Here is a 12,242-nt window from a genome sequence, read left to right as displayed (position 1 = left end):
GAAGAAGAAGAAGAAGAAGAAGAAGAAGAAGAAGAAGAAGAAGAAGAAGAAGAAGAAGAAGAAGAAGAAGAAGAAGAAGAACTATGTATGAAATTACCAATTACCTCTGGATGCTTTTATATATAATATAATATTTATAATTGAAGAACAATCTTTTTTAAAATAAATGATTATTTGATTTTATAAAACAACTTCTCAAAAAGCTCACAGATTTGGGCAACTTATGGATGCTCAGGAGTTTGCATGTTGTGTGAGAATTTGGTAGAGTTTGAGGGTGAGATTTAAATGTGGACAAGTAAGAACATTTGATCTCTGTGCTCTGCCTTTCTTCTGTAGCAGTGTTTTAGAACACAGCACAGGAAACAACCCAGGCTGGAGACAAGAGGCAACTGCTACACAATCACAAATCTCAGAAAATCTTTGCCAAACAAATGAAAGGCAGATGCTTACCTAACCAGATCATCGCAACAATGGCTGCTAAAATATGACTTCTATTAGCACATAATACAGCTATTGTTGGCAAAATATTATTATCTTCCTAATTAGGGCCTCACTCACATCTTACCTGACCATCCCCTTGTCTGTTACATCAGCATTCCCATAAATACTGCTTTTCTGTGCATGTGACTATTTTTATCTGAACAAGTATGTGAAAGAGCCTGTTGCATAATAAAGTTATTTCCCACAGTTTTTGGTCTGAAAAGACTATTGTGGGAGTCTGGATCTATTCATAGTCTTACGGTCTTATGAAAGCCTGCTTTAAATTATATAAATCATTCTGAATACTGGAAAAAATCCACTTTCACAGCATATTTGAATTCTGGGCTCTCTCTCCTTTTCCTTTCTTTTGCCTCTTCACTTAATTCCCACTCCTTCCTCCCTTCCTTCCCCTTTCCCTCCATCCCCTTTCTTCTCTTTGATGTGTAGTAGCTCCTCTTTATCAGCAACAATGTACAGTTCCTGCTCCTCCTCTTGTGTTCCTTCTGTCGCTGTCCGAGTCTCCACTTAGTCTGCCAGACATGTTTATTTTATACTTGTAATTTTTAGTCTTGGTAGTTTTTATTATATTATCCCTTTAAAACTTAAGTCAAATGCACACTGTTTATGTTTAAATTTCTCATTTTGGTTTATAAGGAAGATTCCCCAAGGCCTCCTTTTCATTTTTCTCTCCGACTAAGTCCACCTTTTTGGATGAGATATACTTAAAACATATTGTTTCTAGTGGTAGAGGCTTATAATTCCAGATAGTTGGCATGCTAAAGCAAGAGGATCATGGTGAGTTCAAGGCCAATGAGGGAAAGTCAGTGAGATACTATCTTTGGGGGAGAAAAAGCAGGTCTTGAGAAGTAGCTGAGTGGTATAGTGCTGACTCAGCATGACTGAGACTCTGGTGTCAATCTCAAGTACACACCACAATATTAATATTGATAATAAATTTATAATATATGTATTACATATGACTTTATTTTAAGAATGTTTTCTTTTCTATTGCTCTTGTAGTGGAATACAGTATATACTAGCTTTAGTTTAGAGAAACTCTCCATTGTGATACCCTCTGCAGATTTACAACTAGCTGTACAGAATCCCCATCATAATTGACTTCCCCTTTATAGACTTGTATAAAACTATATTACATTCCAATAAACCATGCTGTATGTGGTTTCACTGTATACCCATATATCTTCCAGTTACCCAGAATCACACATCCTACAGGAAGAGTCAACAAGATGAGGCTATTAATATCATTTCAGAGTAATCTAGAAACCTAGATGACATGGTTACTAAATTTGACCTGTGAAAGTTCCGCTTTCACAATCCTACCTATTTCTTGGATATCTTTTGCAGAAGAGTCTTTCATTTGCATATGCTATTTCAAAGAACCGTTTTATTCAATATATAATGCTAGTAATTAACTCAATTATGTGGTCCTATTTTTCAGTTTTTTGCAAAAGGAAAATGATGAATACATCACCAATTTTCAAAAGATTTCAAAGCATGCCTGAGACTAAATAATTGAATGGCTTTGCTAATTTTTCTCAGCATGTATTCTTATAATTGCTATTATCTTTTCAAGGTAATGATCCTGTATTTATTTTACTTTTAAATTATTTCTGAGATGTTTATTGTCATAGGTCTTAGTTTTCTTCTACCCTTATAAAACTGAAACATGATAGCGAGCAGTAATTATAACCTAGCTGGTCACCCTTTTTGCCTTCTGAAGATAATTTGTCCCAGGTTTTCTGTGAACACTTAGAGGTTTTCTTTGCAGCTAATTTAGTTTTCCTCAAAAGAAAGATAAAACTTTTATTAGCTTTTTATTCACTCATTCATTTATTCATCAATTTGTTCATTTTTTCCCCATGTTACCAGGGACCAAACACAGGGTCTCAGGCATGATAGCAAGCATGCTACCATTAAGTCATATCCTAGCCCTAATAAGTTTCTTTTTAATTTTTTCTTTTAAGAATTTCATACATGAAGATAATAAAATGCAATCATATCAAGCATTACATGCCATCCAACTTCCTCAGACTCCTCCAATATACCTCACTCAATACTTGATGTCTTTTAATTTTTTTTAAGATCCACTTTAATTAGTGCTGCCTATGCGGCTGGGTGGTAGGTCCATTCACTGAAACATGGGAATTTACCAGGGGCCACATCTCTAGAAGACAATGATTCTCCCTCCCCTAACAGCTATCAAGTACCAAAAGTTCCCCGGTAAAGGGCAGGGCCAGGGGATCATTTACCCATCGATACCATGACTGATTTTGGCTGGCTCGTGCAGGTCTTATGCAGGTGACCACTGATATTGTGAGCTCATGATTACCAATAGGCAAGTTATGCTCAGAACACAGCATTTCGTGTGTGTGTGTGTGTGTGTGTGTTCATACAATGACATGAGTGTGGACATCAGAGAAAAGCTTTCTATGTGGAAAATTAACTTCTATGTACTTTGGGAAAACTCTCTTTCTCTTTGCTGATCACACCAGGCAACGTGGCCCGAAGGCTTCTGGGAATACTTAACGTCTCTCTTTCGCATCTCACCCGAGGATTGCGGAGATAGCAGTTGCATGTGGGTTCTTGGAGTCCGAACTCAGGCCCTCGTACTTGTCTCCCATGCTTTATAGCAAGTATTTAATCCACTGAGATATCTCCCCAGCCCTGGCTTCTTGATCAATTCTACTTCATCAGTAGTACAGCAAGACGAAGGGGCAATGGTCTTTAAAGATGGCTGATTTCTCTACCACAGCTTCACTAAGAGGGGGCTGGGGAAGCAACACATGATTAATGCCACAGAGAACAAGATTTGCAGAAATTATTCTGAAATGTAGTTTTCAAAGGGTTGGCAATTGCTGGAGAAATGACTTAGCAAGTTAAGAGCACCAGTTGCTCTTCCAGAATACCTGGGTTTTATTCCTAGCACCCACATGGCAGTGCACAACCATCTGTAACTCCAGGAATCTAATACCCTATTCTGGCCTCCAAGTCTATTGCATGCATGTGGTACACAGCTATACACTCAGGCAAAGCACCCATACATATAAAATAAAAATAACTAAATCACTAGAAAATAAAGAATGGCCAGTACAAATGTGACAAGACATTCTTTCCAGCTCATTTCAATGCCTTTCAAATGCGTATTAAAATTAAGTTTTCATATATTTCCTTTTTATTTGAACATTTTAAAGATATGGTTTTATGTATCGCACACTGCCCTGGAACACACAATGTACCCAAGAGTGTTTTGAATCCCTGATCCTCCTGTCTCCACTTCCTAAGCCACTACACCCAACTTAAAATTAGAAGCCTTAGAAACTTTGACATCAGATGTCCCTCCATAAGGCCCATGTGTTAAAGGTTTAATCCATGGTCTCCCAAGAGTGCTACAGACTTCAGGCTGGGGTCTGAGATTTTAACACAGATGTCTTTGTGAAATTCCACCTGAAGTCTGGCAGGTGGAGAGAACAGACACAGAAACACAGTCAGCATTCCTGAACTCTGGCATGATCACTGCACACTATGGAATTTTATGAACGTGTGTGTGTGTTTGTGCCTGTCTCTGCCTATGTTTTATTTGTCTTTCTCTCCTTCTCTCTATGTATGTACATAAATAATTTTATATATGCAAAGATTTTATACAAAGGGCTATGCACATAGATATAAGAATAGAGACATAGAAGACAGATGTATACATGGAGACACCTCAGGTTTTCTAGAGAACCCTAAAATGTGCAATTTCAAAAAAATACTTCTTTTTCTCTGATAGACTAGTTAAAAATGCAATTTTCTCAAGGTTATACTGAGTAGTTGTTGAAACCAGAAGGACTAAGAACCTGGAAACTGAGCCATTCCAGGTAAGCAAGAGGGAACTTAGCACAGACCTCTCATGTTCTTTTTCATTGTTTCTTTGGGGTAACAGAATTAGTAGCTGTTGCTTTTGTTTTAATTTTTGACTGGAGGCAGGTCTCACTCTGTCACCCAGACTGGCCATACTTGATCTTGTAGACCTGACTATCCACAGACTCACAGTGCTCCTCTGTCCTGGTGTCCTGGTGTCTTGTGTACTAAAGTACAGGCCTCTGTTCATTTCAGTGCCCCATTTTTTAATTGGGTTAATTAGCATTTTAGAGTCTAGTTTCTTGAGTTCTCTATATATTTTGGAGATCAGACCTTTGTCTGTTGCGGGGTTGGTGAAGATCTTCTCCCAGTCAGTAGGTTGCCTTTTTGTCTTAGTGACAGTGTCCTTTGCTTTACAGAAGCTTCTCAGCTTTAGTAGGTCCCATTTATTCAATGTTGTCCTTAGTGTCTGTGCTGCTGGGGTTATACTTAAGAAGCGATCTCCTGTGCCCATTTGTTGTAGGGTACTTCCTACTTTCTCTTCTATCAGGTTCAGTGTGTTCGGACTGATATTGAGGTCTTTGATCCATTTGGACTTGAGTTTTGTGCAAGGTGATAGATATGGGTCTAATTTCAATCTTCTACAAGTTGACATCCAGTTGTGCCAGCACCATTTGTTGAAGATGCTTTCTTTCTTCCATTGTATACTTTTAGCTCCTTTGTCGAAAATGAGGTGTTCATAGGTTTGGGGATTAAATTCCGGGTCTTCTATGCGATTCCATTGGTCGACTTCTCTGTTTTTATGCCAATACCACACTGTTTTCATTACTGTAGCTCTGTGATAGAGTTTGAAGTCAGGGATGGTAATGCCTCCAGAAGATCCTTTATTGTATAGGATTGTTTTGGCTATCCTGAACTACCACATACCTTCTTGCTTTCATATAAAATGTATTTTCCTTCTTCAACATATTTATCATATGCAAAATTCTGATCATTGAGTGGAATGTACTATTTCTATAAGCTTCTATTTATACATCTATGTTTAGCTTTTAACCTTTTATTGCATCCTTACTGCTATTTTTTAAAACAATAGTCCATTAGAAACCTCTTTATATTCTAAAATAGGAGTCCATAGCTATTTTTTCAGATCTACTAATTTCCATACTAGGTGCAAATTAAATTGTCTGGTTAGCTTCCTTCCAAGTATTTTCTTCAATGGCTTTGATACTCATTGTACAAGGAGATTTTGTAACACTTCTGTCAATTCAATGTTACAAATAAAATTTTGCATATTAGCTCATGATACTCATGATGTTTCAAACACAGTGACTAAAGCAAGCAACATACCACACCCTTATTTCTCACAGTTTTTGTTTGTGTTTTTTAAGAAATTCAGGCAAAAACAGTCTATTGTAAGAAGGCTGCTTATTTGTTTCCCGGCGGCCCAGACTCACAGAATAACCACACAGAAACTGTATTAATTAAGTCACTGTTTGGCCAATTACTTAAGCATATTTTTAAGTAGCTCTTACATCTAAAGTTAACCCATCTCCATTATTTTATGTTTTACCACGAGGCTCATGGCCTACAGGCAAGGTTTCAGCATGTCTATTTCTGGCAGGGGTTTCATGGCTTCTCTGTGATTCTGTCTCCTTTCTCCCTGCATTCAGTTTAGTTTTCGCTGCCTAGCTCTGCTCTACCTTATCAAAGGGTCAAAACAACTTCTTTATTAACCAATGGTATTCACAACATACAGAGGGGAATCCCACATCAACAGTCTGAAGCTCATGAGTTGGATACAACCATTGGATACAACCATGGTACATCATAGATCGAATGGTAAAAATAGCCACAGCCAGTCATACTATAGAGATTGGAATCCAGAGAACTTTCCAGTTCTTAATGAGAGACAGCTTACTGTTTTAGCCTACCATTGATATTAGAAGAAATAGAGAGAGAGAAAGAAGGGGGGATAAATATTTGTCATGGGGAGAGCCTTTTTGGAAAGTAAGGCAGAACACTCTCAAATATGAGAAGTCAGAATTCCATCCAGAAATTCACAGGGCTGGGGACCTGGGTTCAGTTCTGAGCACTAACACTGTGTGGCTCACACTCACCAGTAGCTCCATGTAGCTCCAACATATCCTACTCCATTGGCCTCCATGGGTACCTGCACTCATATGTACATATATACTCATACAGACATGAACATAATTAAAAATGAATTACAATCTTTTCAACAAAAAAATTCCAGCTACAGTTTCCTTCTTGTTTTTGTTGGTTTGGATGAGCTGCTAGGGTTCATATATTTGAATGCCTGATTCTCAGTTATTGGAACTGTTTGGGAAGAACTAAAAGTACTGCATTGCTGGAGGAGATGTTTCACTGGGACAGGCTTTCAAGTTTCAAAAAGCCACATTGTGGTGATATTTTGTTTGTGATCTAACAAATAAAGCTTACCTGAAGATCAGAAAATCAAAGTAGCCAAGCCACTAGAGAATTTTTATCTCTATCAAGGCTCGGTCAAAAGGGGCAATACTGTCTTCAGCGTAGACTGGGATTAAAGCATGCATCACCACTACCAGTCCTCTGTAGCTAGCTAGTGTGATTGCTGTGTGCCACCACTGCCCAGTCTGAAATTACCTGGCATGAGTGGAAAGGAAACACAGAACATGCAACAAACCTGCTTAGGAGTTTATTAGAGCGGGCGTGTACAGGCCTGGGGAAGTCAGTGTGCAGAGAGAAAGAGAGAGAGAGAGAGAGAGAGAGAGAGAGAGAGAGAGAGAGAGAGAGAGAGAGATGTGGGGGGCTCATCTAGCTTTTTAAAAAGTGCCTAGTGCATGTGCACAGAGTGTCGACCTGACTACATCATATGCAGATGACGGGTCTCATGCATGCACACAATGACTTAGCTGAGTCATATGGATGATGTAACCAAGCAAGCGTGTGCATGGGTCATGCGGGGCCCTGAGGCCATTAGGAACTTCTGCCTGAGGGCTTTTCTGCACATGCATAGCCCTAGAACCCAGAAGTATCAGTCCCATTATGGCTAAAATCATAACATTCCACCATTTTGTTTATTATAAAAATTTGGGGAGTTTCGGGTCTTTAATGGGTGGGAATGAAGGTAAGGTTTCTCGTGATTTTGTGGGTGTCAAAGAGTTGAGATGCTTGACCACATCTTGGGGTGGGTGGCTGGTTACTTTTGTGTTTTTTTTTTTTTTCCTGGCTCTGTGGAACTGGCTGACTGGCAGGTTGGACCTCACAAGATCCTGGAAAGGCAAAAAAATTATGTCTGAAAAAATTTTTAGATCCCGGTGATTAAAGGAGGAGAGTCCCAAGATGGAAGATAAAAGGTTTTTGGGGGGCAGGTGGAGGAGGGAATTTCCCAGGGATTCCCATGACCAGGAATGATAAGGGAAGAGTTAAATAATACTTATTTTGGGCAAGTCTATTCTGTTTAGATAGGTCCAATTGGCTCTCTGAAACTTATGAAAAAAAATATTTGAAAAGAAATAAATTTTAGACATATTAAAAGTTTATGATTACAGTGATATAGTGTTGGAATGGCAGATGGTGGGGAGGAGGGAAGAAAAGAAGGAGGAATTATTAGAAAGGGGAATGATTAGACCCCTCAATGTTTTACATGAAGCAAATCTTAAGGCATTTGTTTTCCCTTCACATCATGGTATTATCTTAATGTCCAGGAGACACTGCTGCAGTCAGTGATAAACCTGTTATGTTAAAATCTGTTTTGTGAGTTTTTGAAGTTTGGGGCTGTGAATGCCCCCAAATTTGTTATTGTTTCTTACCACATGCACTTTGGGCAATCCTTGTACCTCCAGTTCTATGTTTAATGATGGTTCCTGTAATAACAGCTGAGTGGTTAATCTGGAAATTTAAGTATGACATTGGAGATATAGAGAAGTTAGTAAAGCAGACAAGAGAAAGAGGAAGAGGGAAAATATATGGAGTTTTGACATAGGAGAGTTGAGTGTGGTGATGAGACTTTTATTTTTCTGGAACTGGAGAAAACGTGACTGATCTTGGTGTCTTCTGGAACTTAAGGAAACGGTTCTGTTTGGGTTACAGTATATGATGGAATATCTTGAGCTGGAAAAGTAAAAGGTTTAAGGTGAAACAGGTGGATCCAATGAGAGAGTCCCACAAGCTTGGCAGCTGTAGGAGTTACAAGAATTACTTTAAAGGAGCTCTACCAATTAGGGGAAAGGGGTGATGGGAATTGGTTGGGGGAGAGAATAGTACCTGATCTCCTATTTAAATCAGTGGTGGGCATGAATTGCCACATGGTTGAGGGAATAAGTAGTTAGTAAAATCCCATAATAGGGAGCAAAGATGGGATAACAGCAGAGTAAGCAGGTGATCAGGAAGGGAAGAGGTTTGGGGTGAGAGGCCAGGGGTAAAAACCAGCCGCCCATACATGAGTTTAAAGGATGAGATAAAAAGAGGAATTTTGGGGAGAGCCCTAAGCCTAAGAAGGACCAGAAACAAACGTTTTAAACAGTTAAGGTGATGCTTCTGTGAAATCTTAACAGGAACATTTTTAAAGAAACAATTAGTTTCTTCTACCTTCCCTGAAGACTGAGGGTAGCACGGGATATGAAAAAGCCACGGAATGTTAAGAGCTTTAGATAAAGTTTGGGAGATGTGGGAGTCAAATTCTGGGCCATTATCCCACTAAAGAGAGGTTGGGATTCCAAACTGGGGGATAATTTCTCAGAGGAGAACATCGAAAACTGTCTGAATCCTCTTGCTAGTGGGGAGAAACACTTCAATCGACCCAGACATGGTATCCACCAAAGTCAGGAGATATTTAACTCATCTGACTGTGGGCATATGAATAAAATCAAGCTGCCAGTCGGTTTCTGGAAGGGAGCTTCTGGCCTAGGTGGGGAAAGGGTGGGCAAAGGGAAGCTGTAATATTTGGTCTTGGGATCTGACTTTTAACAGATTTTACAAGAGGCATTGGTAGATTTAAGAAGTCTAAGTTCTCAGGGGTGGGTTGGAGGTGAGCCTTGATAAAATGAAACAGAGCTTTGCTATTAGGATGAAAGAGCTGATGTAGGTAGGACAGGATTTTCCAAGTATCAGGGGGTGTCTGTGAGAATGTGGGCTGTACTCTATGAACTCCCTGAGGTGATTGAGGTGGGTTTGGGCCCTGTAATGCTGCTGTTCTAGCTGCTTGGTCAGCCCTGTGAAGGCAAAAATATTTTGAGATTGAGAGCTGAGAGGAATAGAAAAAGAAACCATCCTTAAGATCTAGAACTGAGAAGTAGGAGGTTTCTGGGGTATAGTGGAAAGAAGTCTTAGTGGAAAGAAAGATTAGGGACTACAGGATGAAGAGGGGCTACTGTGGCGTTAATGAGCTGGAGGTCTTGAACCAGGTGATAGGCTCCATTAGGTGTTTTTAACAGCAAGTATAGGGCTGTCAAAGGGAGAAGAAGTGGGGTGAAGTAGCTTTTTTCTTAGAATGTCAGTGACAATAGTCTTAATGCCCCTAAGGTTATGGAGAAAGAGTAGGTACTGAGCTTGGGTAATGCACTTAGTAGGGTCTTGTAATTGGATAATGATGGGGGGTGCATAGGCAACAGAGGGGTTTTGGGTGTCCCAGACTTGGAGGTCCACCTAAGAGGCTGGTAGAGGAAAAGACACATTGGAGCTGGAGGGTGGGAGGCCAGAATGGGGATGGGGAGCTGCTGGTGAGTCTGAGGTAAAGTGAATGAAAGGAGCAAATGAAATAGAAGCTCATACTTTTGCTAATTTTTTTTTTCCATAAAAGGTACCAGCTAGGTCAGCATGACTAAAAAAGAATGAGTGAGATAAATACCCCTAAAAACACAGTTAAGTGGTGGGGTCTGCTGAGGTAGATAAGGCTGTTCCCCTACCCAGACAATAGAGAAACTAGAAGGAGAAGTTGCCCCCCAGAATTCTCTCAGTACCGAGTATGTGGCTCTGGTGTCCAAGAGAAAGGAGATGGGCTGTCCTGATACCATGATGTTTACCTGTGGCTCCCTGTTATAGATAATGGTTTTGGCTAGTCTAAAGGAGCCCAGGAAGCCTCACTTGTCCATGGCCAGACCTAGAAGGTCAACTTAGGAATTGTCTGGGTTTGATGTCTCCATGCCACAATGTGCATGAGGATAGTCGACTTCCCTGTGTCCTTCCCTATGGAATCTTGGACAAGGTCTCGTGGGACCAAGATAAGGATTAGGGCATGCTCGGGCACAGAGACTAGTTCTACCACATTTGAAACAAGAGTCTCCTGGTTCTTGAGCCCCCAGGGGTCAAGGGAGCAGCATGGACAGCCCAGATTGGGCAGTCTGATGTCTCTACCAGTAGGAGGACCATGGCTAACCCGTGGTAGTGATGATTGCAGGCTTTGTCATTCCTTGCATGGTACACCTTAAAAGCCAACTCTAAGACTTCTGCCTGTAGGGTCAAGGGGCCTTTCTCCAAACATTGAAGTTTAGCCTTAATACCAGGGTAACACTGAGGAAAAAATTGAGTCATGAGTAACTGTCTGCCTTCTGTGGTTTCTGGATATAAGTTAGTATAACAGGGATTTAGTGAGGCATTCCAAAATGCAGAAGGATTTCCCTTTATATCTTCAATGACCTCTGAGACCTTATTATAGTTTACTGGCTTGAGGGCAGCCTTAAGAAGACATGCCAGAAGGCAAATCAAAATCAGCCCCTAGCTAAAATTCCCAACTCTGTCCCTGGAGGTATGTTGCATGTGTTTGGTAAACCTTGTCTGCATGTAGTCTGGCCTGCTCCCAAACTCACCTACACTCTTCAGAAAGTAGGTTATTAGACAGGATCATATAGATATCATGAAAGGTAAGATTATAAGACTGGGACCTAGAGCTTAGATAGTAAAAGACTTGGATATGAGGAAACTCCTTCCATTTGCCTGTGCACTAACAGTAGTTATAAAGCTCCCATGGAATATTGGGATCAAAGGTGCCATTAGGTGTCCACTTTAAATTATTATCTAAATTGTAATAAGGCCATTTTTTAAACAAAGTTAGACAAGTATGGGAATCTATAAGTAGGGCATTAAGGCCTGGGGTTTCAGGGCCTCTAAAAGGCATCCTAGGGAGGGAGACTGGATTGACGGTCTTGGATGGCTTGATACCCATAGCTGAAACCATGAAAACCCGCAAATAATGGCAATACCACAGGCTTATAGGAGGATGGCTCCACTCGATAGGTGGGGTGTGATAATGGCCAGTCCCACAGTTCTTGTAAGAGAGTGTCCTCTACGTACAGGTGGGATGTTAATGCCTGACTTGGTCCAGTCAGCATGACTCAAAAGCCAGAGAGGTCATGGTGGGGACCACTGATGAGTGGTAGAAAATAAAAGGAAAGGAAAGGAAAGGGAAGGGAAGGGAAGGGAAGGAAAGGAAAGGAAAGGAAAGGAAAGGAAAGGAAAGGAAAGGAAAGGAAAGGAAAGGAAAGGAAAAAAAGGAAAGGAAAGAAGGAGAAAGAAAACTCTTAGGGACCCTGGACCCCCAGTCATGGGAAGACTGATGCTGGCTCATCCAAACACTATTTTAGCTAAGGGAAGTAATCCAGAGATGAATGTCAGTGAAAGGCTCAACCATAGCTGTGAAGACCATGCCCCCCCCATTTATAGGAACCCCAGAAGATGGCTGGGAGCTCAACAGTCAACTCCTTAGGTTCGGAGAAATCTATAAGCTGACCAGAATGGGAAAATTCACTAATTGAAGCTGATTGGTGATGTGCATAGAAATCATGCTCAAGCAGATGGGGCACATGGATGATGTAGAAAGAAAAATACCTGGTTCTAGATCCTGACCACGGAATAGGAGAGTCTCCCGAGTCTCACGGCACCAATGAAATTACCTGGTGTGCATG

The sequence above is a fragment of the Alexandromys fortis genome, unplaced genomic scaffold (genome assembly GCF_014885135.2).
Source record: "Alexandromys fortis isolate MF-2015 unplaced genomic scaffold, M_Fortis_MF-2015_v1.1 scaffold_21, whole genome shotgun sequence".
Classification (NCBI taxonomy): Eukaryota; Metazoa; Chordata; class Mammalia; order Rodentia; family Cricetidae; genus Alexandromys; species Alexandromys fortis.
Note: the sequence above shows the minus strand (reverse complement) of the source record.